Source organism: Sebastes fasciatus, chromosome 7 (genome assembly GCF_043250625.1).
Source record: "Sebastes fasciatus isolate fSebFas1 chromosome 7, fSebFas1.pri, whole genome shotgun sequence".
Taxonomy (NCBI): domain Eukaryota; kingdom Metazoa; phylum Chordata; class Actinopteri; order Perciformes; family Sebastidae; genus Sebastes; species Sebastes fasciatus.
In genome coordinates, this window is record NC_133801.1 from 3,597,711 (window position 1) to 3,624,673 (window position 26,963).

At 41.5% G+C, this 26,963-nt stretch overlaps 1 protein-coding gene across 2 annotated transcripts in view; it reads left to right on the forward strand.

The window, feature by feature from the left end:
* Window positions 1-17,276: 17,276 nt before the first annotated feature.
* Window positions 17,277-26,963, forward strand: part of pak1 (p21 protein (Cdc42/Rac)-activated kinase 1) — a 64,750-nt gene continuing 55,063 nt past the window's right edge. Inside the window, exon 1 of one of the 2 annotated variants that reach the window (XM_074641047.1) lies at window positions 17,277-17,454. The gene's annotated coding sequence lies outside the window, so the exon portion shown is untranslated. The remainder of the gene's footprint in view (window positions 17,455-26,963) is intronic. The other variant, XM_074641048.1, reaches the window with a different exon arrangement.

Sequence of the window (26,963 nt, forward strand, 5' to 3'; positions counted from 1 at the left end):
GAAGCCTCTGCTGCTGCTGCTGCTGCTGCTCTATCCCGGAGGATGCGCTGTTCAACCGGGAGCAAATGAGCTGCAGTCACGGTAGATCACATGGTGCGGAAGAGAGGAAGTGAGCAGTTTTCCTCCTCCTCTCCCTTTAACCCTCTTCTCTTTTCACATCAGAGAGAGAGGGAGAGAGAGAGGGAGAGAGAGAGACAGAGAGGGAGAGAGAGAGAGAAAGAGAAAGAGAGAGAGAGAGAGAGACCCCCTCCTCCCACCTCCTACTCTCTGAATTCTTGTCCTTCTCTACCAAACCGCTTGTCTTCCCTTGTCGTCTCATCTCTCTCTGCATGTCCTCTAAATCTTCACCTGGTTTACATTTGACTCCCACTGCAGATTTAGCCCATGCAAAGCCCACAACATGTTTCCATGACCAAATGGATATTAAATTACACTATTCAGATAAAATAAAAGTTTGGGAGCTATAATCCAGTTGACTGATATCCTCTACTCTTTCCTCTACTGAATCTGCACCTGGCCTGAATATTAGGATTGTATGTGTGCACACACTTTCCTGTAACCTTTATTTAGTGAAATTAGAAAACTGTATTTCTTATAGCCTACACAAGTATCCTGTATACAAATAAATATAAAGACAGCATGGAGTAATACTGAGTAATGAAATATAGTAACAGATTATATTTGTCTATGGAAGCAAATAAGAGGCATAAGTATTTGAATTTTAACTGAATTCATAGCGTTGATGTTATTTAACTTTGAAAACCATTTATCTGAATTTATTTGTTCTGAATTCAACTCTTTGAAATTAAAATGTAAAATTTCTTGACTTTAATGCTACACTGGTTACAGAAAATGAGCCCAACAGCGGGCTGGTGGCCAGCGGCAGTGCTCAGCCCGCTGTTGGGCTCATTTTCTGTAACCAGTGTAGCATTAAAGTAGTAGAGTAGTAGTAACATTTCACATACCAGAGACATGTTGCTGATAATAATTAAAATGTGAAATCACAATCAAAACAGTAAAAACTGGGAACCAACTTTTATTGTTTATTTGAAACCTTTATTATAGAGACAATTGATTATTGATTGATATAGACCAAGGTATAATAACAATTATAAGGCACTGACAACACTGCAAGATATAACAATTATAAATGCATAAAAGGCAACTCAAATTCCTTCACATATGATTGAAAATCACATAATCATTTGATTTAAAATAAAACATCAGTACAATAACAAGATACAAAATAAGTGAATCAAAACAGCTCAGGTGAAAGCAATGATAACAGATTAATTACTGAAATGTTAAAAAAAAAGTGTTAAAAATCAAGTATATAACACACTGTATTAAAGCCAATGAGAAATGAGTGAAGTGAAATGAACATCTGCATATTAACTCTCTGTCTCAGCTGAAAGCTGCTCTCCTCTCCTGGTCCTCTGGTTCACAGCGACTACAACAACACAGAGCATCACCAGCAGAACACTGAGCACTGAGCATATCACTATGTAGAAGGTGGAGGGAAACCCAGAGGGCTCTCTGTACTTTAGAAGAGTTTTGGTTGTTGACACACACTGAAAATCTCGGTCAAAACCTGCACACCAATACTCTCCTGTGTCTTCCAGTGAGACATTAGAGATAACCAGAGATGTGTTATCAGAATGCCAGCTCACTCTGCTCATCATGATCTGATCAGTTCCTGTATTAAAGATTCTTCCATCTGTTTGGTTCGACTTGATGAACCAAATGTGATCCACACTCTCTCCCAAATCTCCGCATCTGAGAGTGATTTCTTCTCCCTCTGAGAAGAGCTCTACAGCAGGTGGGCCAAATTTGGGGCACACAAACAGAATATACCTTTGCTGTCTTTCAGAGGTTTCAAAGAAGTACACACCTGTGTGATTTAACATTAACGATGAAAACACCAGCGAGTTGTTTTGGTCCACCTCTTGTTCCACTAAAGTTATCCTGTGGTTGAATTGTCCGTCAGCATTGAAGAACAAATCAGCCTTCTCCCAATGTGGGGGCTGGTCATCAATGAAACCAGTGACAGTGCACGGCAGCACAGCCGTCTCCTCCACTGAGCCGTAGATTATAGAAAAGGATCCATGCTGTACAGGGCGACTGCTGACACACTGCTGTTGGTTCATCACCAGACAGGTGTACGTTGTGTAGATTGTTGTTCTGTAGTCAGATACACGAAGAGTTGATGTGTTTGTCACCACTTGGTATCTTCCTTTAACATTGTCCATCACTGATGTCGTATTGTCCCCAAACACTCTTGTCCATATTTCTTGCTCATATCTAAACTCATGCTTGAGCCACTGGATATCCAGATTGTCATCCGCTCCCTCACATGGCAGCTCCACTGATCCTCCAGGATGCTCTATAATCTTTGTATCCTCATCTATTGAACTACAAATAATCATACTGATGTTTTTCTCATATGTCAAGTTGCCCTCGGTCCAACACTCCTCTTGGTACGTGCCGGAGTCTGAGTGGGTCAGGTTGTAGATCGTGTAATTAGAAATATTCTCCCAGCTGCCAACTGAAAGTCGTCCTTTCAGGTCTTTAGGTACTGTGGAGTTCTGGGACCAGAGGTCAGAGGTGTTCCACAGGACAATCTTCTCCTCACCAACAAATCTGGAGATCAGGCAGGAGGAGTTGGCCTCCTTGGGGAGCTCGGAGGTGTAAGAGTCCCTTTCCTCTTCGATGATGATGAGTTCCTCTGCATGAATGTTGTTGATGAGCGCAAACAGCAGGAAGGAGAGCTCTGCGAATACATCCATTCTGCTCGGAGGTCTGCTTGTGAGTGTTGAGCAAACACCGACACAACTCCCCTCATAAGCTCCGTGTCAACCCTCATCAGCAGCATCTTATTTGTGATTGGATGAACTTGACTTCTTCATCATTGGAAACTCTGTGTGATGGGAGAGAGAAGAGCATAAATAAGTATAATAAATATTTAAACAATCTATAAGTGCGTTGTCTCTAGTATTGGAGATGTCTGACTCACCACACTCAAGGAGAATGCGCTCTGTCTCCTCATTTATAATGCAGGCCATGGAGCCGCTGTCTAAAAGTCCACAAAACTGTCTGCCTGCTTTCTCAACTGTTGTATAAAAAAGACTGTAACTGTCCATTAAATGCTGTGTTCTTTGAAATATCCCTTTTTCCTCTCGTTGTTCACAAAAGTAACGGTACACTGACTGAAGATCATCTGCATCTGAACTGCTGGGGTTATAATCATTGCCCACACTATCCCCCTCTGGATGTGGACTGGCTAGTTTTCCGTCTGAGTAGGGCTGGCATGTGCAGGAGTGGGAGAGGCACTGATATTGTGCTGGCGTCTGGGGCAACCTTTGATACTGTGGTCTTTTGAATAGCATGAGAAGCACAGGCAGTCACGAACACAGTGTGTTTTTGTGCTTTGACCTCTTCTGTCACAGACATGACACATGTTGCGGGGCCTGGGGTACTGCAGTGGAGAGTTTAAGGGAGGACTGGGTCTGTTGCTCTGAGCCTGTTGATCATGGAGGAGCCTGGAGAGCATGTCTATCAAGTGAGACAGTGATGTGGCATCAGGTCTACTAGATAGAGGGACTGAGGCTGGGTGCAGTCAACACATTGAGGGCTAGGCCTTGCCTCCACAATGGACTGATTATTCACAGTATATTCTGGCTGTGACAAGCAATGCTGTGGGATTGTGTTTTCTCTTCTACTTGCAATTCTGAGCTCTCGCTGGCGGCTCTCAAGCATGTCCTGCACCTCCACCACAGACCATTTTTCCACAGGCTTGCTTCTGAAGAATGTGGCTAGGTGCTTATCAGGGCAATGACGGATGAACTGCATTGCAACTTCAAGTCTAAGTTCATCAACTGAGCGACTCCTCCGATGTAGACAGTCAAGAACATGCTCCATAGTTTTATTGAGCCGGAACCAATAATCAAATGCACTCTCACCAGGCTGGGCAAGGTGGCCTAAAAGTCCATTAGGGGAGTTGATGAGGAGATGGCTTCACCAAAGTGCTGTTTGAGAATATCGAACATTGCATAGGTTATTCTCAAGGTTGTAGGAACTGTTTCTCACCGACACTTTGACTATTTCCTTAGCTTTGCCTGCAAGTCTTTCCATTATTTCCCCAAAACATTGCTTTGTTTCGACATGTCTCTTGCAAAGATAGGCTGTCATGACATCTATCCACTCATACACTGTGCATTTGTCAGTGTGATCTCCTCTAAATGTAGGAGGCTCTTTGATGTTTGTTTTTACTATAAGATTCACTTTGGACAGATCAAGTGCATTGGAACCAGTGGTGTCATTACTGAACCCAGGAGAGGGAGTTTGGGGGGCTTTATCATGAGTGGGGCTATTCACTTTCTGAATGGAGCCATTAGCAATCAACTGAGAAGCAATGGTTTCCTCAATTTGCTGCCCTAGTTGCTGAATTATCTGAGACAGTTGTTCCCCATGTGCAGTACTTTGACTCTCATTATGGGAATGCTGATTCAGCTGATTCAGCATTCCCAGTATTGTTCTTCTAAGGTTTATTCAACTTCAACTATTTCTTCCGTACGTTTTTTGCAGTTTAACTACTCCTGCATACTTTCAGCTAGAGAAACTGTTCAACTATCAAAATATTCAGCTCTTTAAGGATATTAGTGCTATGAGTTTTCTTGTTTCAACTATTTATAGTGTTATCTTTAGTTAGTTCACTACACAGGGAGGAGGGGGGGTGATCTAACGGATAGAGTTGAGGTTGAATAAGTCCGTAAACAAGCTGCATTCTGTTACACCATGGCCACTAAGAATTATCCTCTAGTCTCATTTACTGGCAGGTTTGTAGTATTTTCTTGTAACGTGTGAACAGACACGTCTGACACATGTTTGTTTGTACGTAATTAATCAATAAAACAATAGTGGAGCTTTAAGTTTTTCTCATACACAGTGAGCGTGTGTTAACCTTTGATACAGTCTATGGTGTTAACCAGTAGACAAGACTAAGAGTCTCCAGCCATGCTAGCAGCTCTGTGAGGCTGTACTTAGGTACTGTGATGCTCTGAGCTAAATACTAACACCAGCATGTTAACATTAGCACTAACACAGAGTACAGCTGAGGCTGATGGGAATGTCTTTAGAGCTGTGGCAGAGAGATACTAACACAAAGAGGGAATTTGGTACTAAAATGACTGGAATAAATAAATAAATGAACTTGGAATACCCACTTCATATGTCTAACTCAAACTGCTAAAGCCTCATTTTAGCTTCAGATTAACTTTAGAGTTAATTTTTTCATGAAACAAGGTCGATGATTTGTGTCCCCCATCACTTTCATTGAAATTACTTTAAGAGGGGATATTTTAGCAGCCAGTATGGAGGTGAGGAACAATTACAACGACCACCAGTGACACTTTAAATGTACATGCAGGCATGTGAGTATTGTGTTTATATGGACTGTGAACTTATCCTTTAATGCTGGGAAGTGGCCTGGTGAAATTTTCAGTAACACACCTCTGAACACACCTATCTTACCAGAGGTAGTCACCTGGTGCAACTGTTGGTGACGAGTTTAAAAAGACACAATCTTGAAGCTGTGTGACTTCTGCACCCTGAAGAAGGCAGAGCTGAAATATCTGCATTTTATTCCTCTGTGCTAAAAACTTGAAATGAAGAAGCAGTCTGATAGATCTGGGTGTGAGAACCCTTCTTACACTTTTTAGAAAAGGAAAAATCCAGTTACATTTTAAAGAGAATTCGTGTACTTGCATTTGTTGTCCAACGATACATCACTTGTGTTTTATGTATTTCTTGGCTTTGTCTGCCAGTGTGAGGCAGCTCGACCTACACTGAAGAGTCCATGTAGTTCTTCACCCTCACCACTAGATGCTGCTGTCTCCTTATTCTTCACCTCATTTAGTACTGCAGCTTCATCATGAAAATGGAGATTATTATACACAGTGTGCTTTGAGGAAACAATGCATGATGTCTTCAAGGATTCAACTTAATTTGGGTATTGTTTAGATTGTGTTGTTGAGCAAACACCGACACAACTCCCCTCATAAGCTCCGTGTCAACCCTCATCAGCAGCATCTTATTTGTGATTGGATGAACTTGACTTCTTCATCATTGGAAACTCTGTGTGATGGGAGAGAGAAGAGCATAAATAAGTATAATAAATATTTAAACAATCTATAAATGCGTTGTCTCTAGTATTGGAGATGTTTGACCCACCACACTCAAGGAGAATGCGCTCTGTCTCCTCATTTATAATGCAGGCCATGGAGCCGCTGTCTAAAAGTCCACAAAACTGTCTGCCTGCTTTCTCAACTGTTGTATAAAAAAGACTGTAACTGTCCATTAAATGCTGTGTTCTTTGAAATATCCCTTTTTCCTCTCCTTCTTGTTCACAAAAGTAACGGTACACTGACTGAAGATCATCTGCATCTGAACTGCTGGGGTTATAATCATTGCCCACACTATCCCCCTCTGGATGTGGACTGGCTAGTTTTCCGTCTGAGTAGGGCTGGCATGTGCAGGAGTGGGAGAGGCACTGATATTGTGCTGGCGTCTGGGGCAACCTTTGATACTGTGGTCTTTTGAATAGCATGAGAAGCACAGGCGGTCACGAACACAGTGTGTTTTTGTGCTGTGACCTCTACTGTCACAGACATGACACATGTTGCGGGGCCTGGGGTACTGCAGTGGAGAGTTTAAGGGAGGACTGGGTGTGTTGCTCTGAGCCTGTTGATCATGGAGGAGCTTGGAGAGCATGTCTATCAAGTGAGACAGTGATGTGGCATCAGGTCTACTAGATAGAGGGACTGAGGCTGGGTGTGGTCAACACATTGAGGGCTAGGCCTTGCCTCCACAATGGACTGATTATTCACAGTATATTCTGGCTGTGACAAGCAATGCTGTGGGATTGTGTTTTCTCTTCTACTTGCAATTCTGAGCTCTCGCTGGCGGCTCTCAAGCATGTCCTGCACCTCCACCACAGACCATTTTTCCACAGGCTTGCTTCTGAAGAATGTGGCTAGGTGCTTATCAGGGCAATGACGGATGAACTGCATCGCAACTTCAAGTCCAAGTTCATCAACTGAGCGGCGACTCCGATGTAGACAGTCAAGAACATGCTCCATAGTTTTATTGAGCCGGAACCAATAATCAAATGCACTCTCACCAGGATGGGCAAGGTGGCCTAAAAGTCCATTAGGGGAGTTGATGAGGAGATGGCTTCACCAAAGTGCTGTTTGAGAATATCGAACATTGCATAGGTTATTCTCAAGGTTGTAGGAACTGTTTCTCACCGACACTTTGACTATTTCCTTAGCTTTGCCTGCAAGTCTTTCCATTATTTCCCCAAAACATTGCTTCGTTTCGACATGTCTCTTGCAAAGATAGGCTGTCATGACATCTATCCACTCATACACTGTGCATTTGTCAGTGTGATCTCCTCTAAATGTAGGAGGCTCTTTGATGTTTGTTTTTACTATAAGATTCACTTTGGACAGATCAAGTGCATTGGAACCAGTGGTGTCATTACTGAACCCAGGAGAGGGAGTTTGGGGGGCTTTATCATGAGTGGGGCTATTCACTTTCTGAATGGAGCCATTAGCAATCAACTGAGAAGCAATAGTTTCCTCAATTTGCTGCCCTAGTTGCTGAATTATCTGAGACAGTTGTTCCCCATGTGCAGTACTTTGACTCTCATTATGGGAATGCTGATTCAGCATTCCCAGTATTGTTCTTCTAAGGTTTATTCAACTTCAACTATTTCTTCCGTACGTTTTTTGCAGTTTAACTACTCCTGCATACTTTCAGCTAGAGAAACTGTTCAACTATCAAAATATTCAGCTCTTTAAGGATATTAGTGTTATGACTTTTCTTGTTTCAACTATTTATAGTGTTATCTTTAGTTAGTTCACTACACAGGGAGGAGGGGGGGGTGATCTAACGGATAGAGTTGAGGTTGAATAAGTCCGTAAACAAGCTGCATTCTGTTACACCATGGCCACTAAGAATTATCCTCTAGTCTCATTTACTGGCAGGTTTGTAGTATTTTCTTGTAACGTGTGAACAGACACGTCTGACACATGTTTGTTGTACGTAATTAATCAATAAAACAATAGTGGAGCTTTAAGTTTTTCTCATACACAGTGAGTGCGTGTTAACCTTTTATACAGTCTATGGTGTTAACCAGTAGACAAGACTAAGTCTCCAGCCATGCTAGCAGCTCTGTGAGGCTGTACTTAGGCACTGTGATGCTCTGAGCTAAATACTAACACCAGCATGTTAACATTAGCACTAACACAGAGTACAGCTGAGGCTGATGGGAATGTCTTTAGAGCTGTGGCAGAGAGATACTAACACAAAGAGGGAATTTGGTACTAAAATGACTGGAATAAATAAATAAATTAACTTGGAATACCCACTTCATATGTCTAACTTAAACTGCTAAAGCCTCATTTTAGCTTCAGATTAACTTTAGAGTTAATTTTTGCATGAAACAAGGTCGATGATTTGTGTCCTCTATCACTTTCATTGAAATGACTTTAAGAGGGGATATTTTAGCAGCCAGTATGGAGGTGAGGAACAATTACAACGACCACCAGTGACACTTTAAATGTACATACAGGCATGTGAGTATTGTGTTTATATGGACTGTGAACTTATCCTTTAATGTTGGGATGTGGTCTTGTGAAATTAGCAGTAACACACCTCTGAACACACCTATCTTACCAGAGGTAGTCACTTGGTGCAACTGTTGGTGACGAGTTTAAAAAGACACAATCTTGAAGCTGTGTGACTTCTGCACCCTGAAGAAGGCAGAGCTGAAATATCTGCATTTTATTCCTCTGTGCTAAAAACTTGAATTAAAGGAGCAGTCTGATAGATCTGGGTATGAGAACCCTTCTTGCACCTTTTAGAAAAGGAAAAATCCAGTTACATATTAAAGAGAATTAGTGTACTTGCATTTGTTGTCCAACGATACATCACCTGTGTTTTATGTATTTCTTGGCTTTGTCTTCCAGTGTGAGGCAGCTCGGCCTACACTGAAGAGTCCATGTAGTTCTTCACCCTCACCACTAGATGCTGCTGTCTCCTTATTCTTCACCTCATTTAGTACTGCAGCTTCATCATGAACATGAACATTATTATACACAGTGTGCTTTGAGGAAACAATGCATGATGTCTTCAAGGATTCAACTTAATGTGGGTATTGTTTAGGTTGAATGGAAATCAAAATTATGTAAAAATAGTTCCAAAATGCTAAATAGTGTCACTGTTGAGCAGCAGACAAGTCAGAACAGCTCAAACTGGTCCAAGCTGAAACTTAGTGTGTGAAACACTGAGTGGTCTGTGGATGCTGTCATGCAATAAAATTATTTAAGTATGAGTATATATTTGTGTATGTTCAAGTCTATTTACATTTTGTTATTAATATAATTTGTCCCCATCATATCCACAAACCTCCTCACATTAGAACCTCAATATAAACACAAGTTGCATCCAGACTCACTTCCCCCTACAGGTCCATGTACTCTCCTCTCACTTCTTAGACCTGCCATCCTCAAACCATCCACTAGATGCCCTCAGACTCTCTTACCAGTCCTGGTCACCTGATCATCCTCCCACCTACACACCTGTTTCCACTTTCCCTCATCAGCCCTGCAATTTATAACCAGCCATGTTCCACACACTACTTTCTTAGTTACTAACCTCGGCAGCAAGGTGCCAGTGGTGGTTGAGATTCACCCTGAGAAGCTGAAGGCTCTGGACATTTTTGGGTCGTCTTGTCTGTGTCGCGTGGAGGTCAGGGAGTTCTCAGGGGAGTCATGTGGGAATATGGGGTACCGGGATCGTTGCTACGAGCCATCTGGTCCTTGAATAACAAAAGTGAGAGCTGTGTTTGTATACTTGGGAGGAGAGTGTCCGGTTTGGGGACCTCCGAATTGCGTCTCTGCTCTTTGTAGGTGATGTGGTTCTGTTGGCTCCATCAGTTCGTGACCTTCAGCACGCACTGCGACATTTTACAGCCGAGTGTGACGCGGTCGGGATGAGAGTCAGTACCTCTAAGTCTGAGGCCATGGTTCTCTGTTGGAAAACGGTGGATTGCTTCCTCCGGGTTGCACCTACAGTTAAAGTGTGTTGGCCTACGTTGTGTTTTGGGATCCTGACCAATTGGATATTAATGTTGACTGTTGTTGTGGCAAATAGAAAACTTGTTGGGTCTAGTTGCGTCTAGTTAGGGTGAGATGAATAGCTTTAAATACTCAAACACAACATCTGTCTTTGTTGACAACTGCTGACATTGCAGAATATCTATATCTGTACTCCTCGCGGTCTGCTCCCCCGCCTTTACATGCTCGCAGTCTTCACCTGGCAACGGTTGTCATGCAGTTGATATCATCAAATGTGGTACTTTTACACAGACACATGGGGGCGGTGTCTAACTCTCACAGACACACAGAGACTCGGAGAGAGAGGCTGAATAGGCCTACTTCTCCAGGCATTTATCCTCCTTACACAATATCATTACCGTTTGATAGCAGTCACTCTTAGTTATATATTTCATTACGTTTTGGCAGCTATGAAAGTAGTAGAGTAGTAGTAACATTTCACATACCAGAGATATGTTGCTGATAATAATTCAAATCTGAAACCAATATCAAAACAGTAAAAACTGGGAACCAAGTTTTATCGTTTATTTGAAACCTTTATTATAGAAACAATTGATTATTGATTGATATAGACCAAGGTATAATAACAATTATATAGCACTGACAACACTGCAAGATATAAAAATTACAAATGCATAAAAGGCAACTCAAATTCCTCGACATATGATTGTAAAAAATCACATAATCATTTGATTTGAAATAAAACATCAGTGCAATAACAAGATACAAAATAAGTGAAATAAAAACAGCTCAGGTGAAAGCACAATAACAGATTAATTACTGAAATGTTAAACAAACTGTTAAAAATGATATCACAAAACAGACCAGTGATCCCTATAATCACATGTATCCACAACAAAACCAAGAAAAACAAGCAAACATAACTATATATACAATATATATAATATTTTATATATTTTATAAAAACTAAGGGAACATCTGCACCCTGTCATGATCATGATCAATGGTTGACTTCTAATCTTCAAAACCTTTTTAAAGACATTTCCTATTATCACTATTATTATTATTATTATTATTATAATTACTATTGTTATAATTACTATTATTATTATTATAATTACTATTGTTATTATTATTACTATTATTATTATTATAATAATTATTATTATTATTATTATTATTATTATTATTATCATGGTGAATTTATATCTTTGGCTATTTATATTATTTCCCATCTTTTATGGGATATGTTGTACTTTTTAACTACATTGTTATTGTTATTTCACTTAGCAATAATAATTAATAATAATAATAATACTAATAATAATATCACATACAGAGTTTATGTAGTTTTTTGTTTGTTGTTTCTGTAATCTCTCTTTGTCTCTGTCTTTTTCTTTTTTTATGTTCCAGTTCAAATGTTTTATTTGGCTGAATGTCTAACATCCATTATTTTTAAATCAAGTATATAACACACTGTATTAAAGCCAATGAGAAATGAGTGAAGTGAAATGAACATCTGCATATTAACTCTCTGTCTCAGCTGAAAGCTGCTCTCCTCTCCTGGTCCTCTGGTTCACAGCGACTACAACAACACAGAGCATCACCAGCAGAACACTGAGCACTGAGCATCTCACTATGTAGAAGGTGGAGGGAAACCCAGAGGGCTCTCTGTACTTTAGAAGAGTTTTGGTTGTTAACACACACTGATAATCTCGCTCAAGACCTGCACACCAATACTCTCCTGTGTCTTCCAGTGAGACATTAGAGATAACCAGAGATGTGTTATTACGGTACCAGCTCACTCTGCTCATCATGCTCCGATCAGTTCCTGTATTAAAGATTCTTCCGTCTGTTTGGTTCGACTTGATGAACCAAATGTGATCCAGACTCTCTCCCAAATCTCCGCATCTGAGAGTGATTTCTTCTCCCTCTGAGAAGAGCTCTACAGCAGGTGGGCCAAATTTGGGGCACACAAACAGAAAATACATTTGTATTCTTTTAGAGGTTTTACAGCTGTACAAACCTGTGTGATTTTAACATTAACGATGAAAACACCAGTGAGTAGTTTTGGTCCATCTGTTGTTCCACTAAAGACAAATTGTAGTTGAATCGTCCTTTGTCAGTGATGAAGAACAAACTATTCGTATCCCAATGTGGGGGCTGGTCATCAATGAAATCAGTGGCAGTGCACGGCAGCACAGCCGTCTCCTCCACTGAGCCGTAGATTATAGAATATAATTTATACCGTACAGGGTGACTGCTGACACACTGCTGTTGGTTCATCACCAGACAGGTGTACGTTGTGTAGATTGTTGTTTTGAAGTCAGATACACGAAGAGTTGATGTGTTTCTCACCACTTGGTATCTTCCTTTAACATTGTCCATCACTGATGTCGTATTGTCCCCAAAAACTCTTGTCCATATTTCTTGCTCATATCTAAACTCAAGCTTGAGCCACTGGATATCCAGATTGTCATCCGCTCCCTCACATGGCAGCTCCACTGATCCTCCAGGATGCACTTCAATAAGTGTTTCCACATCTATTGAACTACAAATAATAGTACTGATGTTTTTCTCTGATGTCACTTTGCCCTCGGTACAACACTCCTCTTGGTACGTGCCGGAGTCTGAGTGGGTCAGGTTGTAGATCGTGTAATTAGAAATATTCTCCCAGCTGCCAACTGAAAGTCGTCCTTTCAAGTCTTTAGGTACTGTGGAGTTCTGGGACCAGAGGTCAGAGGTGTTCCACAGGACAATCTTCTCCTCACCAACAAATCTGGAGATCAGGCAGGAGGAGTTGGCCTCCTTGGGGAGCTTGAAGGTGTAAGAGTCCCTTTCCTTTTGGATGATGATGAGTTCCTCTGCATGAATGTTGTTGATGAGCGCAAACAGCAGGAAGGAGAGCTCTGTGACTGCAGCCATTCTGCTCGGAGGTCTGCTTGTGAGTGTTGCGCAAACACCGACACAACTCACCTCTTAAACTCTGTGTCAACCCTCATCAGCAGCATCTTATTTGTGATTGGATGAACATGACTTCTTCATCACTTTATCTTATCATCATTGGAAACTCTGAAGCAACAGGCTCTCTATCAACTAATCTATGTCCTTTGGATGTAACTAAAACCACTGAGGCTGTCGTGTCTTCAAACACTGATTATTGAGAGATATGGGGAAACCACCAGCAAGAGGTGTGTGTGTGATGGGAGAGAGAAGAGCATAAATAAATATAATAAATATTTAAAAAATGAAAAAGTGGGGTAGTAAAGACTACGACTTTAGAGTGAAGCTCTTTAGGTTTTTGTATTAAATGCCATGTCTCAAGTTAACTTAAATGAAAAATGTCCACCTGTCTCGTTTCCTGTAACAACCAACATGACAACATGACCTCCGCTTCGCTTCCCTGTTGGGGTTCATTTCACAATAACAACCCGCTCGCTGTACATTATTCCTTACATATCTGTTTACTAGTATTATCTGTATATAGTTTTGTGAACGTATTTTTGCTTTGGTTAATTGACCTCTGTGCAATTCCAATGTAAGTGACAGGGGACCAAATCCACTGTCTTTGTTCAGTGCAAAAATACATCCAAAGTTCAACTGTTAAGTTGATATGATGCATCAACAGTCTGAGATATCAAGTTGGTATTTATTAAGTTATATATTTTTTTAGTATTAAGTTCCCTCTTTGCACTTCCACAGATAGTGTTTCCTGTCTTAGCCGTGGCAGAGAGATACTAACACAAAGTGTGAAATTGGTACTAAAAAGACTGGAATAAATAAATAAATTGACTTGGAATAAACACTTTATTTGTCCAACTCAAACTGCTAAATCTTCGTATTAGCTTCAGATGAAAGTTAATTTCTGTTGCGAAATATGTCTAACCTTTCAAAGTGTTATCTTTAGTTAGTTCACTACACAGAGAGGAGGAGGAGGGGGTGATCTAACGGATAGAGTTGAGGTTGAATAAGTCCGTAAACAAGCTGCATTCTGTTACACCATGGCCACTAAGAATTATCCTCTAGTCTCATTTACTGGCAGGTTTGTAGTATTTTCTTGTAACGTGTGAACAGACACGTCTGACACATGTTTGTTTGTACTTATTTAATCAATAAAACAATAGTGGAGCTTTAAGTTTTTCTCATACACAGTGAGTGTGTGTTAACCTTTTATACAGTCTATGGTGTTAACCAGTAGACAAGACTAAGAGTCTCCAGCCATGCTAGCAGCTCTGTGAGGCTGTACTTAGGCACTGTGATGCTCTGAGCTAAATACTAACACCAGCATGTTAACATTAGCACTAACACAGAGTACAGCTGAGGCTGATGGGAATGTCTTTAGAGCTGTGGCAGAGAGATACTAACACAAAGAGGCAATTTGGTACTAAAAAGACTGGAATAAATAAATAAATTAAGTTGGAATACCCACTTGATTTGTCTAACTCAAACTACTAAAGCCTCATTTTAGCTTCAGATTAACTTTAGAGTTAATTTTTGCATGAAACAAGGTCGATGATTTGTGTCCCCCATCACTTTCATTGAAATGTCTTTAAGAGGGGATATTTTGGCAGCCAGTATGGAGGTGAGGAACAATTACAACGACCACCAGTGACACTTTAAATGTACATACAGGCATGTGAGTATTGTGTTTATATGGACTGTGAACTTATCCTTTAATGTTGGGATGTGGTCTTGTGAAATTAGCAGTAACACACCTCTGAACACACCTATCTTACCAGAGGTAGTCACTTGGTGCAACTGTTGGTGACGAGTTTAAAAAAGACACAATCTTGAAGCTGTGTGACTTCTGCACCCTGAAGAAGGCAGAGCTGAAATGTCTGCATTTTATTCCTCTGTGCTAAAAACTTGAATTAAAGGAGCAGTCTGATAGATCTGGGTATGAGAACCCTTCTTACACCTTTTAGAAAAGGAAAAATCCAGTTACATATTAAAGAGAATTAGTGTACTTGCATTTGTTGTCCAACGATCCATCACCTGTGTTTTATGTATTTCTTGGCTTTGTCTGCCAGTGTGAGGCAGCTCGGCCTACACTGAAGAGTCCATGTAGTTCTTCACCCTCACCACTAGATGCTGCTGTCTCCTTATTCTTCACCTCATTTAGTACTGCAGCTTCATCATGAACATGAACATTATTATACACAGTGTGCTTTGAGGAAACAATGCATGATGTCTTCAAGGATTTAACTTAATTTGGTTATTGTTTAGTTTGAATGGAAAACAAAATTATATCTAAATTGATCTTCCATAGGCTGTCAAATTTCTTGTTTATATCCAGGTTTTTTAATATGTTTTTCATCTGTGTCTTATGAATGCATCATGTGATGTATAGTGCTCTTGATGAATTATAATCTTTATATACTTATTTCTAGTGTTTGATCCGTGGTACTCAAGTACTTAAATAGTAAAAGGTTCTTTTACTGTTCTTGGGTATTTCCATTTTCTCGGCTCCAGTCCCCCCACGACCCTGAATAGGATAAGCGGTTACAGACAATGGATGGATGTTAGTTTATACTTCTTCTCCACTACATTTAAGAGGGAAACATTGTACTTTTCACTCCACTGCATTTATTTGTTAAATTTGGTTACTAGTTACTTTTCTGATTCAGATTATTTAAATATTATACACAAATATAATATGATATATTATTATAGATTGAACTACATAGCAGTATATAAAGTTAATTTAAAATGTTCTCCATCTTTATCAGCTGCAACATTAATGTGCTACGTACATAAATTAATGAATGATTATAATCCATTAATATTATAATATACATTATTCTGATTGCTTCATAATGAGTTCTTTAACTTTTGGTACTTTTTACAGGTATAAATCTACAGGGTCGGGATCCAATGCGTGCTCGCATGTGGCTACGCTGTTCAGACCGCTCCTCTGCCTGCCTTCACTCACACAACGCGCGCGTTCTCGCTCCACCTCACGTTCATGTGCGCACACTCCACACTGCAGAAGAGTTAGTTTAGCTCTGAGAATATCTAGTGAATGTACAGTGGACGTTTGTGCAGAAATAACTGCTGCAGCTCCTCCAGACCAACAGAGGTTTCCCGTGTCTTGTGAAGTGACGGGGCTCCGCAACGAGTTACGTTACCTTCTCCAACCGGGTGACGGTGTCTCCCTGTTCACTCCGGCTGCGGTCGGGAGGCGATAACGTTATTCGTTGCCTCAGCACCGCTGCTTCAGCCCCGGAGGCTGAGGCAGCAGAGCTTTGGCAGGAAAAGCAAATACTAGGATCAGCATTGATTCATGGAGAGACCTTCGTCTGGTCAGCTAACATTACTGCCAAGCAGGTGAAATGTAGAGTGATATTGTGGTTTTAGCTGACGTGTGTCTCCTCACAGTTTTGACCGATGCTCGTTCATGTCTATGTAGAGCGAGCAAGCGCGAGCCCGACGCTGACTTTCGTTGACTTAATGGCCACAGGTGTCGCTGTTAACAAGCATTTCTGAAAGTTACAAATAGTCCCTTTAACCAGAGGTTGTGTCTCAAAAAATCACTTAATCTTTAAACTTATAAAACTGACTCAGAGAACTGACTCTTATGTTGTTTTAAATCTTATCTTTATTTGACTTTTTCTTTTGTTAAATAAAGTATTGATTTCTAAATATACAAGCTGGAAAAGATACGAATGATCCATTGGCAGAGGTACACTTGAATGCAACGTCCTTAGCTGGAGCTTGGAGGTAGCTACAATTTTGTACTTTTCTCCAACGGCAGTGAACGCACCACCGCGCTCTCGCTCTCTCTCTCTCTCTCTCGCTCTCTCTCTCTTTCTCTCTCTCTCTCTCTCGCTCTCTCTCTCTCTCTCTCTCTCTCTCTCTCTCTCTCTCTCTCTCTCTCTCTCTCTCTCTCTCTCTCTCTCTCTCTCTCTCTCTCTCTCTCTCTCTCTCTCTCTCTCTCTCTCTCTCTCTCTCTCTCTCTCTCTCTCTCTCTCTCTCTCTCTCTCTCTCTCTCTCTCGCTCTCTCTCTCTCTCTCTCTCTCTCTCTGCGACCCACCCCGGACTTTGAGCGCACCAGCCAATCAGCGACGGGCAGCTATAAAATCAACCAACGGCGTGTCCGTGTTAAAGTGGGCGGGTGTTTTCTGTGCAGCAGGCTTCCTCCGTGCTTTCTAACAATAGCAGCCTGGAATCGGCACGTTTTTTTACTGTTAAAAGAAAAGCAGCCAAGAGGGCGACAGAGCGGAGCCGAGAGGAGCTGAGCCGAGAGGAGAGCACAGTTACAGCCCGGTGTCGGTTATTATAACTCTGCTTTCTGGGATTTACAACCAGGCAAGTGGTGAGTGAACATTCCGACTCTTATTTCTAACCCTCAAATGTATCCAAATGTGTCCGTTCCATCTCCTCTAATGTAGCAGTTCATCTCGGCTCTGAGCCGGGCTGGTTTGGTGGTGGATCAGGGGCTCATTGAATAGGAAGGGGTTAACGGTTCCTGTAGGACCACACTATTATTCTTCTTCTTTATCTGCATCCAGATATTAACGCCCCGGGTCCACGCAGGCCCGCCAGCCCGCACAGAGCGGACCTGAAGTCAGCCACGACGAGTTTATTACACATGGTGGATGATGATGATGATTATTATTATTTTATTACACCGGTTTCCTCCCAGTTTTACCAGCTGGCTGGTGATAACATGGGAGTTCCCGCTGATGGACAACTGATAACACGACAGTATCACATGAATGCATGAATGAGTGAGTGAATAAATGGATGAAATAAATCCCACTTTTCCATCTCTGAAATGCACCTCCAAGGATTCCTCTGACATGATTCATCAGAAAGTCCATGCCCTGCCCGATGCACTGCAGACCTCTCACTTTATTCTCATTTTAAGTTTATTTTTAAGCTCTTATAGCCAAAATTATGAATTATGATGTGTTATTATAGAGTAATATATAATTTAATAATATATAAACCCAGTATATACAGTATGTATATAAAGTATATGTATATACTGTATATGTATACTGTATGTGTGTGTGTGTATATATAGTATATATATATATATATATATATACACACTATATATAGTGTGTATATATATATATATATACACACTATATATAGTATATACTGTATATATATATATATAGTGTTTAATCCACTCATATCTTGTAAATTATCTGTGTAATATTCAGTGGTGGAAAGTAACTATTCTAAGTACATAACTCTCAAGTACTGTACTTAAGTACAATTTTGAGATATTTGTGCTTTACTTGAGTATTCTCATTTTCTGCTATTTTATACTTCTACTCAACTAAATCCCAGAGAAATATTATACATTTTGAAAATTTTACTACATTTATTTGATGACTTCAGTGTGGATTGAGATTAATAATCTCAACAAATAAATTATAATGTCTTATTATAGGGTAAGATATAAACTTTATTGATCCCGGAGAGGAAATTAACTATACCCAGCAGCACTATATAAAGTAATTAAAATGAGCTCCACCTTTACCAGCTGCAACATTAAAGTGATGAACATATGAATGCATCCATAATTATAATCCAATAATAAAATATACATTATTGTGAAATGGGACATTCTTATTTTTGGAACTATAAGTATATTTTGATGTTGATGTTTCTTATAACAGAGTATTTCTACACTGTGGTATTGCCACTTTTACTTGAGTGAATTATCTGAATACTTCTTCTACTACTCTCAATATTACTATAGGGCGGTTACCGACGTGTCTGCAGTACTCAGTAGTGACTTTACAGTGACCTCATTGTGCTTTCCTGCAGATTCACATCACCTGCTGTATCATTAATTGCTGTAGACTTCTCTTGATCTGGGAGAGTTCATTCATGTGCCAGTATATTCATTTATCATTATTCATTTATTCATATCATTTATTTTATCAGCATTAGGAGTTAGTTCCCTGCCTATTACTGCCTATTTACCCTTCAGCCCTCTTTTTGACACAGCTAGATGAATAAACCAATTTCTTTTGTCTTTTTGTATTTCTGTCGGTGCATATACAGTCCAGCCTTTCTAAGGCTGAGTTGGGCTGACGTTGCCCTTTGCTCCCTGTTATAAAAAGAGTTCTCCCTTCATCTGAGTGACCAGTTTCCTGGATAATGAAAAGCTGTAAGTGTGGAAAGCTGGTTAAAAGTGTGTAAAAAAAGTATGAGGGGAGCTGTGAGCAGCCACTTAAATCTGGATTAATGCCTGTCGGTTAAATGACTGTGACGTACATCAGACCCGCAATACGTCATCTAGAGTAGGCTCGCATGACCATGCCCCCTTTTGGGGGGAAAACAATCCCACACGTCCCTCATAGACAGCGTGAAACATATCTCCAAACTTCTACCTTACAACCGGTAATAGTAATAACGCTATGCTGAAGAGTTGCTGTCTAGTTGGTTGCACCAACAATCAATCCAGGAACGCTGATCTTCCATCGGTTCCCCTGCCGTGTCCTTAAAAAACAGATCTAATAGAGGGGCTCTATGGCTCCAGGCTATAGACCAGACCAGCATGGCGTCATCGCCGAGGTGGCGACTCCCTTTTGGGGGAAAGAAACTTGCTGTCACAGGAAAAGACAGAACGATGTCATGTATATTGTCTTTATACTGCTGGCTCCAACTCTACTTTGAAGCTCTATGATAGTTACACAAACCCATTTTATATGACAGCACAATTAAATCATATGTAAATATTGTTAATATGATTTATTTTTTTCACATTTAAAGGGACTGTTTGTAAGAATCAGAAATTGCTTGTTAACAGCGACACTTGTGGCCGTTAAGTCAACGAAAGTCAGCGTCCTGTTGCTCGCGCTTGTGCTCGCTCTACATAGACATGAACGAGCATCGATCAAAACAGTGATGCGACACACGTCAGCTAAAACCACAATATCACTCTATATTTCACCTGCTTGGCAGTAATGTTAGCTGACCAGACGAAGGTCTCTCCATGAATCAATGCTGATCCTATTGTTGGCTTTTCCTGCCTCAGCCTCCCGACCGCGGCCGGAGGGAACTGGGGAGACACCGGAGTTTTGGTAGGAGACGATAACGTTTCTCTCTGCGGAGCCCCGTCACTTCACAAGACACAGGAAACCTCTGTTGGTCTGGAGGAGCTGCAGCATTTATTTCTGCACAAACGTCCACTGTACATTCACTACATATTCTCAGAGCTAAACTAACTCTTCTGCAGTGTGTAGTGTGCGCGCATGCATGTGAGAGTGGAGCGAAAGAGCCAGAACGAGCGCGGTGTGTGAGTGAAGGCAGGCAGAGGAGCAGAGTACAGCAGAGACTCTGGTCCTGGAGGCCAAAGCTACGGTCTCCACCGCATCCTCCGACCGCGGCCAACACTGTTTTGCAAGAATGGCTTCACTAGATAGCACTTTGCAGTTTTGGTGCTTCCGTGTAGTTTGTGTTGGAGTCTGAGTCTGAACAGCATAGCCACGCGCGAGCGCGAACGGGACACCCACCCGCAATGATTTATACGTGGAAGAAATTACAAACAGTCCCTTTAACAAACTGGGATCTTCGGGATCTCCATTTTGTAATGATGATGGATCCATTGGGGCAGTTTTGGGATGCACCGATCCGACTTTTTCAGTCCCGATACCGATAGAGATACCTGGGCTTTGGGTATCGGCCGATACCGAGTACCGATCCGATACCACGGTTTAATCAATAAGTATACCTCGTTGTGTGGAAGTGACTGGGATCATTCTGTTATGTGTAAGGCAACATCAGGCCGGACTTAAACATTGCTCTCTTAACTTTGTAAAACTAAATGTAACAAATGAATACATAGATATAATTTTACTGAATTATTAGTTATTATTTAATAATAAATCGTACACCAGCAACTTGGTAAAAACAAAAATCTAAAATAAACAGGAATTATTTACATCAATTACAATTCAGGTGTAAACCTTTTTAATGCAGCAAGAAATAGGTCAAAACTTAAATAGGAATTAAAATTCCATTATATAATGTATAAAGTATATAAACATAGAATTGAATTGAAAAGATCGGCCCCATTGTCACCGATACCCGATCCAGCTATTTGACTCAGTATCGGCCAGATATCTGATCCGGTATCGGTGGATCCATAGTGCAATTCTAATTGATACCCCAGCGTTGCTTGTTTATTAAACCCCAGTTACAGCTGAACGTGATTACCTGCTCGTGTCAGAAGTGTTTCAAACTCTGCAAAAGCAAAAATGGACTTCCTGGTTTGTCTGAGCGGGCACAGCGGTTGCCATGGAGATCTGGGCGTGGCTAGAGGAGTGTTTTATGACCCCACGTGAAGCACCAGGCCACCCAGTTGTCGCTTTGACACCTCAGCAGCATGAAGGAGGGAGAGGAAGGCCGGGAGGGGTTAATGACCCATTTGGCTCCTGTGGCTTTGGGATTGGCAAAGAGGACTGTGTGTGTGTGTGTGTGTGTGTGTGTGTGTGTGTGTGTGTGTGTGTGTGTGTGTGTGTGTGTGTGTGTGTGTGTGTGTGTGTGTGTGTGTGTGTGTGTGTGTGTGTGTGTGTGTGTGTGTGTGTGTGTGTGTGTGTGTGTGTGTGTGTGTGTGTGTGTGTGTGTGTGTGTGTGTGTGTGTGTGTGTGTGTGTGTGTGTGTGTGTGTGTGTGTGTGTGTGTGTGTGTGTGTGTGTGTGTGTGTGTGTGTGTATGTTATCCTGGGAATGTGTTCCTTTTGGCAAGTCTTTGGGCTCTGTCTCACCTGTCATTGAAGTTATTTTTAACCCCGAGACAGTTTACTTTGACCTGATGACCTACAATATGAGCTACTGCCACACACACACACACACACACAGAGAGAAAGATACAATGGTGCCTAATTTCCATATTAATTCAGTCATTTATTTTAGTTCCAGTTGTATAATTCTGCAAAAGAGATGGGAACAAAGTTGTTTCCTTTGCAGTGTTTAGCCCATGCTTGAGTGGTTTTGTGAAACCGTTCTTCCCACCGTTAAAGGACCAGTGTGTAGCATTTCAGGGGATCTATTAGTAGAAATGGAATATAATATTCCAAATTATGTTTTCATTAGTGTATAATCACCTGAAACTGAGAATCTGTGTTTTCGTTAGCTTGGAATGAGCCGTTTATACCTGCATTGGGAGCGGCTCCTCTTCATAGAGTCCGCCATGTTGCACCGCCATGTTGCACCGCCATGCAGCCCAGAACGGACACACAGAGGATAGAAGCAAAGAGACAAAACTCCAGTGTTTTTTTTTGTTGCCATTTTGGACTGAAAACGTTCATTATATTTATAATATTATATATATATATTTTATCATTTCGGTAGAAATTACAATGGAATAGAAATAATTTTGTTTTACTGGCGTCCGGTAGTCGCTTTCAGTCCAACATGGGGGAAGCGTAGCTCTTCTGCTGGGCGCAGTGGAACGAACAATTGACTTTCACTTCTTGGCAATTTACGTTCTTTTACAGACAAACCAAACACTGGCTTTAAAGAGAGCCTTTCACATTTTTACGTTACCTGAAGGTAGTTTTGTTTCTAAAACAAACAACATATATCTTGTTCATGATCTTTAGAGGTGTTGGTAGGCAGATGGACGGAGGCAGGCTAGCTGTTTCCCCCTGTTTCCAGTCTTTGTGCTAAGCTAAGCTAACTGGCTGCTGACTGTAGCTTCATATTCATATGGTACAACAGACATAAGAGTGGTTTCAATCTTTCTATCTAACCCTCAGCAGGAAACTATTGGCAGATTTGTGCAGAATCAGCAGTGTTGTGGTGAGGAGGAGGATTTCTGTAACATAATTAACTGCAGATATCAGGTGCAACTATTCACTGGCAGATTTCTACAGTCAATGAAGTAAATGACTCATTCTAATTTCTTTAACGCAATAATGTAACTTACGAGTTTTTGGGTTGTAGCTGGCGAGGAAAAACCGGCATAGCCATTTTCAAAGGGGTCCCTTGACCTCTGACCTCCAGATCAGTGAATGTAAATGGGTTCTATGGGTACCCACGAGTCTCCCCTTTACAGACATGCCCACTTTATGATAATCACATGCAGTTTGGGGCAAGTCATAGTCAAGTCAGCACACTGACACACTGACAGCTGTTGTTGCCTGTTGGGCTGCAGTTTGCCATGTTATGATTTGAGCATATTTTTTATACTAAATGCAGTACCTGTGAGGGTTTCTGGACAATATCTGTCATTGTTTTGTGTTGTTAATTGATTTGCAGTAATAAATACATCCATACATTTGCATAAAGCAGCATATTTGCCCACTCCCATGTTGATAAGAGTAATAAATACTTGACAAATCTCCCTTTAAGGTACATTTTAGACAGATAAGAAATACTTTGCGATTCAATATTTTAATTGATTGACAGCCCTAGATAGTTAGCTAGTAGCTAGTATATTTTTCTTTGCAGTGTAGACACTCACCCACAGTATCAACAGAAATAGCGATATTTGCTGTGGAGCAGCCAGAAGCCTGCCAGCAGCTGAATAATGGATAGTCTGTCTGCCTGGAAGGCTGCTGGAGCTGCTGAACGCGGCGTCTAGACGAACCCCGACAGCACACAACTGCATGTTCTCTCCTCTTCCCTCCACCAAACAGACGACATCCAGATGAAAGCTGTGAGCCTAGTTCTTTAAGTATTTTATCCACTTCATTGATGTGAAGGCAGATGAAAGGAGGCGCATCTCTAAGCTGTTAATAGCATGGTTCAGGATCACTAATACTGTTGGTGTAATTATGATAATCAGACCTGGAGAGAGGATTAAAATACTCCACCTGACTGGATCTGCTTCAGTTTCATTTAGGAGTCCGGAGAGGAAGAAGCTTTTACAGGTGGAGCTCCATTCAGGGATAACATGAGTGTAATTTGATTTGTTTATTGTTAGTGATGATCTGTGTGTTTGCTGCAGTCGGAAGCTGTTTACTGTCCGTTTTTACTGCAGGTTAGCTCAACACAGACATTCACAGACATTAGAAACACCACACAAAATACAGGTCGACCCAAAGTGGATTTTTAAAGGCCGAAATAATAACGATAGTTTGGAGCAGGAAAAAGTTGATAAGTCGATTAATCATCCGATATCTTCTTTACTTCTCCAGCAGCCCAGTCGGCTACTTTTGCATACGCCGTTTTTAATAAATCAGTTTTTTGTCATCCGAATTTCATAATTCGTAAGAGATTATCCTGAAGTGTGATTTGGTGGATTACATCGTTGGAATATGAATATGAATATAAAAGCTGGTCCACCTTAACAGCCCATCTTAAGAAGCGGAGCCGGAGTTGCAGGATACAGGAAGTCGGCTCCGGTCTCTGGCTCGCTTGAGCGGAGCGGAGGAGTTGTAGTTTCTTAGCATTTATTCACCGACAAATAAACTGTACACATACTGCTACACCTACGTTCACAGCTAGAACGCCACCAACAACCTCACACTCACCACCAACACACACACACGGTCTGTTGGAAACTCACTAAAGTTACTCAGACTACGTGTGCGGCGGCGAGCACGAAGCATCCGGTAATGCTAGAGCTGCTAACGTAGCACAAACACACACACTGTTTGTTGGCCACTCGCTAAAGTTCCGCCGGGCAGACACACAGCTGACGACCTGCTAAACTAAACTAAATATGCGGTGGAGACTTTTACTGGGAAAGTGGCTGCATGTCCGCGACACTACACGCAGCATCGTAGCTGCTAAGTTAACGCTCCCGGACGGTGAACTGGTGACTCCCATCAACGAATATCTGTTGTACTCCTGCAGCTGGTACGAGGCACAAATCTTGTTGGTTAACGGTTAATAATCGGTTAACGAGGGTCAATTATCGGCTAAGAACATTTTTCAAAATGAGCGTCCCTAGATGAGCCCTGAATAAAGAACCTGAATATGAAAATATGTGTGAGGTCGGCTGATGGTGAAGATGGTCGAAGCCAAATCTCAGCTTCTTGAGGGCTGACATCATACGTGTGTGTGCGTGTGTTTGTGCGTGTGTGTGTGTGTGTGTTTGTGTGTGGAGCCCAGAGACCATATGGTGGAGGAACCACCCACTCATTGGGACCAGCCACACCTTCCAGTAACACACACACATACACTTCTTTACTTTTAATCTGCCCTTTCCCTGTATCACACACACACACACACACACACACACACACACACACACACACACACACCAGCAGCTAAAACTCACTGTGAATATGTGAGAGATAAAAATGAATCATAAATGAAGTGAAGGGAAGAGGAAGGTTGTCTGTCACACCTCAGTCCTGCAGTCTATACTCTGATCAACCGTGTGTGTGTGTGTGTGTGTGTGTGTGTGTGTGTGTGTGTGTGTAAATATTTCAGTGTTGAAGTATTGCATTCACACCCTGCAGCCTTCATCCATAGAGAGATACTGCGTGCATAGTGTGTGCATGATATAATACTTTTGTTGGATAGTGTGTGTGTCTGCTGGGAGATGAACACACGAGTGTGTGTTTTTACCACATGACAGAGGTGACCCTGTCTCCCGTAACGGTGTTTGGTCAACACACAAACACGTGGTCAGGGTGAATGGGTTCACACTAGGGGTGGGGAAAAACCGGTTGAACTATGTATCACGATTTATTTATTTTTTTTACAATTTTGAGATAGATTTTTTAAAGGGACTGTTTGTAACTTCTTACGCGTATAAATCATTGTGGGTTGGTGTCCCATACGCGCTCGCCTGTGGCTATGCTGTTCAGACTCAGACTCCAACACAAACTAAATGGAAGCACCAAAACCACAAAGTTCTATCTAGTGAAGCCCGTCTTACAAAACAGTGTTGGCCGCGGTCGGAGGACGCGGTGGAGACCATAGCTTTGGTCTCCAGGGCCGCAGTCTCTGCTGTACTCTGCTCCTCTGCCTGCTTGCCTTCACTCACACACCACGCTCATTCTCGCTCTTTCGCTCCGCTCTCACATGCATGCGCGCACACTACACACTGCAGAAGAGTTAGTAGCTCTGAGAATATCTAGTGAATGTTCAGTGGACATTTGTGCAGAAATAACTGCTGCAGCTCCTCCAGACCAACAGAGGTTTCCCGTGTCTTGTGAAGTGACGGGGCTCTGCAGAGAGAAATGTTATCGTCTCCGACCAAAACTCTGGCGTCTCCCCTGTTCCCTCCGGCCGCGGTCGGGAGGCTGAGGCAGGAAAAGCCAACACTAGGATCAGCATTGATTCATGGAGAGACCTTGGTCTGGTCAGCTAACATTACTGCCAAGCAGCTGAAATATAGAGTGATATTGTGGTTTTAGCTGTCGTGTGTCGCCTCACTGTGTTGAGCGATGCTCGTTCATGTCTATGTAGAGCGAGCACAAGCGCGAGCCCGAGCAACAGGACACTGACTTTAGTTGACTTATCGGCCACAGGTGTTGCTGTTAACAAGACATTTCTGATTCTTACAAACAGTTCCTTTTAAATGCCAGGATCAATATATTTAGCGTAAGTTTTGAGCGTTATTTGACCTCCTTCACAACAAGCTAGTATGACATGGTTGGTACCGATGGATTCATCAGGTTTTTTTAGTTTAATATGATGCTTCACTCTAGCTTTAAAACTGAGCCCGCTACAACTTCACAAAGATCAATTGCCTTAAAGAATGAAATGATACAAACTTCCATTTAGTCGACGTCCCCACAGTGTTACATGACAGCCAAGCTTCTCAGACGGGAGGATTTTCTGTTGAACTGTCTCAGTTCATTTAATGATTCATGATTTTATATGATTTGTATTTTGACTACTGGCAATTTGAAGACAACATAATTGCTCAGAGCAATATAGTCTGACATCAGCAG